Below are 6,625 nucleotides of genomic sequence, written 5' to 3' on the forward strand. Positions count from 1 at the left end.
CATTAGCTATCATTAGCTCATTATTATGTTAAGTAATGGTAGCTCTCTATAAGTTGACTAGCATAAGCTGTCTATAAGTTGACCAGCATTACCTGTCTATACATTGACTAACATTACCTGTCTATAAGTTGACTAGCATTACCTGTCTATAAGTTGACTAGCATTATGTATCTATATTTAGATTAACATTAGCTCTCTATAAGTTGACTAGCAATAAATTTCTATAGGTTGTCGAGCAGTAACTATATATAAGTTGACCAGCATTAGCTTTCTATAGGTTGATTCGAATTAGTTCTCTATACGTTGACTAGCATTAACTATAAGCTAATTAGGTTTGCATTAGTGCTCTAAAAATTTATTAGATTAGCATTACCTTAAGTATAAGTTGATTAGCATTAGTTCTCTATATTTTGACTAACATTAGCAGTCTATAAAAATAGCACAAAAAAAAAAGGCCTAGATCTTTTTTTTCCACAGTTATTTTGCTGTGAAATGATCAGACCTCTGTTAGCCTTCATAGCAAGTGACCTAACCCAAGTTTGCGTCAACTAATTAAGTCTTAATATAATCTCCATGCATAACAAACCTTACTCGAATATCAAAGCACAAAGAACTTTACCTTATGACACTAATCTAACCCTGGCTCACACAAGAAAAAAAACAGTACTTTAGAAATGAGGTCATGTTAAAGGCTTGCCAATGCCATCCTCTATATCAGTGAGAAAACAGTTCATCTCTCTCTCTCTCTCTCTCTCTCTCATACACACACACACACACACACACACACACGTACGTCACTCAGTAGCTAGCTGTTTAGATTAAACTGAATTGCCATATTACAGTAGATAGAATTAAAGAGCAGAAGAGAGATAAATGGGGTGAGAGAGAAGGATGAGTTGAATACTGCATCCTGTGAGATGTTACTCTATATGAAACAACATAGATTAAGCGTGTGTGTGTGTGTGTGAGTGTGCGTGTGTGTGTGTGTGTGTGTGTGTGTGTGTGTGTGTGTGGACAGATGCGACTCCACAGCCCAGTCTAATGCATATGTCTAATGTTTATGAAAGTGATTCATGCATAGCCTGGAAAGAGAATCAGTGTGCGGTTTAACAGAGTCAGGAAGAACGAGCAACACACCCCATTGAAGTCAAGACTGTATACAGACACTGTATGACAGCAGTATAAGCTATATTTACAGTCAGTCAAGTCCAAAAGTTACATAAGTATTTATGTGGGGAAAGTTACATGTATTCAGAGATGCGTTAAGCAGCTGCTTAAGTCCGTTTTCTGGGCGACTCAGATTATACAAGTTACCTGCATGTACTTCACACATCCAAGGTTGCCAGATATTATTCCCTGACAGTTACTTGTGTGCAAAAGATACTAAACATAGATCTTAAACTCATAATATGGTATGCAAACTGTTCGATTACACTTTTAATTTGCTATTTTGAGCCATCAAATTAATAAAACAAAGTCAAAGTTTTTGGTTAATTCCATATATTCTTCTGTAAAGAAAACATGCCCATGGTTAAGATGTCTCCTCCAATGCCCTACGATTTAAAAAAAAAAAAAAAAAAAACTTTTTGTGATCTTTAAAAGGATGATACTCTTAATTAATTGACAGTGTCATGTTTATGTATTTAATATTGGCCACAAATGGCATATGCTTTACTGGATGCTAATACACACTAAATGACTACATAAAAAAGCTCAGCAGCTTTTAGACTGACATTTCGGTACTGCATTCTACTGCAAAAAAAAAAAAAAAAAAAAAAAAAAGGATTGCGTTGTATAATATGGTTTGAATGTTTTATACTTACATTGCTGGTTTAAAAAATTACTACTCGGGCAGGTGCAAATGTCGGGTCGAAAGGAGCAGTAATAACAGAATAATACCACGAAAACATGGCCTTTTTAATGTTTGTGTTTGTGGTATTATCCTCTTATTTGAACTAGATTTGCACTGATATTTTAAGCTATATTTCAAGCTTTACTTAACTACATTCCCTTGCTTCAAGTTTTCTTTTGTTTACTTGTCTTCTCTTAACCACACACAGATACACACATATGCAGTATATGTTCATGTTGATTATCTTGAGATGTGTCTAGAATTTGACTGGAGTCCACCTGTGGCAAATTCAATTGATTGGACATGATTTAGAAAGGCACATACCTGTGTGTATAAGGTCCCACAATTCACACTACATGTCAGACCAAAAACCAAACTATGAAATCCGAGGAACTTTGTAGAGCTCTGGGAATTGTGCTGAGATGTAGAACTGGGCAAGGGCAACCATTTCTAAAGTTTTGGATGTTTGTAGGAGCACAGTGGGCTCTATCATTGTGAAATGGAAGAAGATTGGAACCACCAAGACTCTTTCTAGAGCTGGACATCAAGCCAAATATAGTAACCGACTACAGTATATTTGCTTTGCAAGTAAGGGCCTTGGGCCTGGAGTTGACCAAATACCAAATGGTCAATGGAGCATCAGAAAGTTGCAGAGATGGGAGAACCTGTCGGAAGGACAACCATTTCAGAAACACTCCATCAATCAGATCTTTATGGTAGAGTAGCTAAATGGAAGCCACTCCTGTGTAAAAGGCATATGGCAGGCACTTAAAGGACTCTTAGAGCATGAGACAAAAGATTCTCTGGTCTGATGGAAAAAAAACAAAAACTCTGGGCTAAACTCTAAGTGCGAAGTATTGCGAAAACCAGGTACAGCTAATCAACTAGCTAATATAATCCCTATGGTCAAGCATGGTGTTGGCAGCATCATGCTATGGGATGCTTCTCAGGGACAGGAAGACTAGTCAGAATTCAGAGTTGAATGCAGCCAAATACAGAAAGGTCCTTGTAGAAAACCTGAGTGCACACAACGTCAGACCGGGGTGAATGTTTTCCCTTTCAGCATAACGACGACACAAAACATACAGCCAAGGCAAGACTGGAGTGGCTTCGGGAAAAATCTCTGAATGCCTTTGAGTGGCCCGGCCAAAGATCAGACTTGAACCCAATAGAACATCTGTAGAGAGACCTGAAGATGGTAGTTCACACATGCTTCCCATCCTATCTGATTGAGCCTTTGAGGATCTGCCAGGAAGATCCAGGTGGTTCGATTTGCTGCCAGAGGTGCTTCTGCAAAGTACTAAAGGGTCTAAGGGATCTGAGTACTACTCTCTAAATAAGAGATTTCAGTTTTTGCTTTTAATCAAATTTTAATTAAATCTATAACTCAATAAAGTGTGACAGAGAGAGAAAGAGAGTGAGAGAGTGTGTGTGCAGCAGTCAGTCCCTCTGGGATTTTGCAAAATCAAGGAAACTCCATATATATATATATATATATATATATATATATATATATATATATATATATATATATATATATATATATATAATTTTGCAGTGGCTTGCAATTTTTCAAAATTACCACAGATTTTACACAGATTTGGGCCAAGACACATCATGTGACATCATCACATGACCGTGTGTGTGTTTGTGTGTGTGTGTGTGTGTGTGCTTGAACTCTATCATTTTGTATCTGAAGGGTTAAAGAGGAAAACAATGATGGTGGATTTTGAAGTTTAGAGCAAAATCCCACCTCAGGTAACATACATCAAATATTTATACACACCACACTTAATTACACACATACACACACACATCACTAACAACAACAATGATAACTATCTATTGTTTTAAATGACCTGAGTATCATTACAGCATTATTAACAACAGCATATAACCACATATACCATATAACAATAACACATTCTTAAGCGCAGTGCAATAATGAGGTGAGATCAGGAACTCACAGTGCCTCTGCTTTTCTTCTTCTGTCACTCAGTACGTTTACATGGACAGCAATAATCCGATATTAACCCGATTAAGACAATACTGATTAAGAAACTACCATGTAAACAGCAGTTTTTAATTACCTTAATCCGATTAAAGTCATACTCGAAGTAAACACAAATCGAATTAAGACATGTGGAGTATTCCTGTTTTAGTCACATTATTGAGGTGTATTACAGACATGTAAACACCTTAATCACATTATTAATATCGTGTGAGAGTTTTCACCGCATTTTGCAACAGGACACGATCACACACGGCAGTGCTCAACCGTTTTACGGCAAACAAGAGAGCACGGCTGCGTTCCAAACCACGTACTTGCCTACTATAGGCCTATAGTAGGTGAAATACATGTATCTCGGCTACTACATAGTAGGTAAGTATGTGGTTTGGGACACAGCCCATGGCTTCAAGCAGTCGTCTATTTGCACGTATACCATGACAAATAATTAACCGCACTTGAAGCGTTCGTAAAAATGTTTTAAATAAAAACATCCAAAACTGTACACGGTACCATAATGTAGATGAACTGTATGTCGATACGTGAAATTCTGGAGGGAACGTCGGACGGCGTGGCGCGGGGACGTAATGACGTGTGCTGTTAATCAAACTATGTTCTATAACATGTAAAACAGGAACATGAAAGGAGTATTCTAAAAGCGACTCATGTAAACATCTAATCACAATATTGTCTTATTCAGCGTAAGGTCAATAATTAGATTATTGCTGTTCATGTAAACGTAGACTGTGATGAGTGCAGCTACTCCATTCACACTACATTCAAAATTTAATTTTATACATCATTTCTGTGTGAGTTGTACTGCGGATTTTTTTTTTTTTTTAAATAAACGTAATACTTTTTAAACTATTTCAGAATAACGTGTGAAACTTTCCCAGTGAAACGCTTACAGACTTTGGGAAAATAGAATTCTACCTAACGATATTATAATAGGCCTTACAGACCAATCTGCTGTGTTCCTTAAAATATACTTATTTCTATCCTAACCTCCTTATTTCATTTGTTCTTACTTTCCCTCATTTTCTCTTTCATTTTTCTTTTCTTATTACTGTTATTTATATACAAATGAGATGGTTCACTGCAAAATTAGTTATGGTGCTGGGACTGAGGAACTGATGAGGCCAGGACAAGTTATTTACATGATCACCATTAAAAATAAATTAAAAATAAACACCATTAAAAATGTAGCAAAATCACTATGAGCATATTAGTAGTCCAAATAGGAAACAACAGTTTTAATGCCAATTGGAGCTCCTTGATGATGTAATTGTTTGTTTGTGCTGATCTGTTGTTAAAAAGGTTGTCAGAGTGTTTGAGTCAGCATCGGCACTGTGTTGGTGAAAACGGAGAAACACAGGAACACGCACTCTTGTCCATGCACACACAGCAGACACGGACTAATAAAACTTCACAGCACAAAAAGTCCTGCACTCTCAAATATCTAAAAGTGATGAAAGACTAAGTAAAGTAATGTTTGAAAAGCTTAAAAGCTTAAATGTTTAAAAGTGTAAATATTCATGATTGACCATATCGTAAAAAAAAAAATGAGGTGAGTGCACTTGAATACCACCACAATGTCATAATTTCCACTTAGGAACTCATAATTTTTCTGTGAACCACGACTTTCTGAGTTGGGGGCATGTCAATATGAAAAAGCCACAGCCACTATATGAATGTGATGCCTACATCTAATGGTAAGATTTAAGTGATAATTTTGCATGTTCAGTTCTTCATTTTGCCATGGATGATAATATAAAAACAAGAACTAAAAACAACACAACGTTAGTTTTTTCCGACCAAATCGTCTTGAACACCCACCACATTGTAATTACCAACTCTGAACATATTCCCAACTTATGAGGAGGACTTGAAGGTGAAATTAATTAAACCCCCTTTGCAAATTGGTTTAATTGGTTTATTTCCAAAATGTACAGACTTTCAGCTGTTTGCAATAAACAAATTAAACAGAAGCAATTGAAGTAGTTCAACACAACGAATGCTTCAAGTGGTTTCCCCAAATTCAACTGAAAATGCAACTTATAGTGACTTCTCCAGTTTCAAAATTGTTTAACCCCTTCATGACAATGACCTGCTGCAAACAAGCCCATTCTTCATGAGCAATGGCCTCCAGTACAGTAGTATTCTTGGGTTTGCGTGCTGTAACAGTCTTCTTCAAATCCCTGCAGAGATTTTCAGTCAGGTGACTGTGATGGCCCTGTAGAATCTTCCAGAACTTCTTCTGCAACCAACACTTGGTGGAATTTGAGGTATGCTTGGGATCATTGTCCTGTTGGAAGGTCCAGTGATGCCCATGCTTCAGCTTCCTCACAGGTAACATGATGTTTTCTCCTAAGACTTCGTGATACTTCAATGAATCCATCTTGCCTTCCACACACTGCAGGTTTCCAGTGCCAGAGGATGCAAAGCAGCCCCAGAGCATCACCGAGTCACCAACATGCTTGACTGTGGACAGAGTGTTCTTTCTTCATTCTTCTTCCTCCAGACATACTGCTGATCCATTGTGCCGAAAAGCTCCAGTTTTGTTTCATCGCTCAACAGAACAGAATCACAAAACTTCTGTGGATTATTTATATCATTTTGAGCCAACTTTTCTTGCTTTTGGTTCAGTAGTGGTGTACGTCTTGGAGTACTGGCATGGAAACCTTCTGCATTTAGTACACGCCTTACTGTGCTCACTGAAACCTCAGTTTGTCAGTTTGTCACCACAAAGTCTTGCTGCAGGTCCT

The sequence above is a fragment of the Ictalurus furcatus genome, chromosome 2 (assembly GCF_023375685.1).
Source record: "Ictalurus furcatus strain D&B chromosome 2, Billie_1.0, whole genome shotgun sequence".
Lineage (NCBI taxonomy): Eukaryota > Metazoa > Chordata > Actinopteri > Siluriformes > Ictaluridae > Ictalurus > Ictalurus furcatus.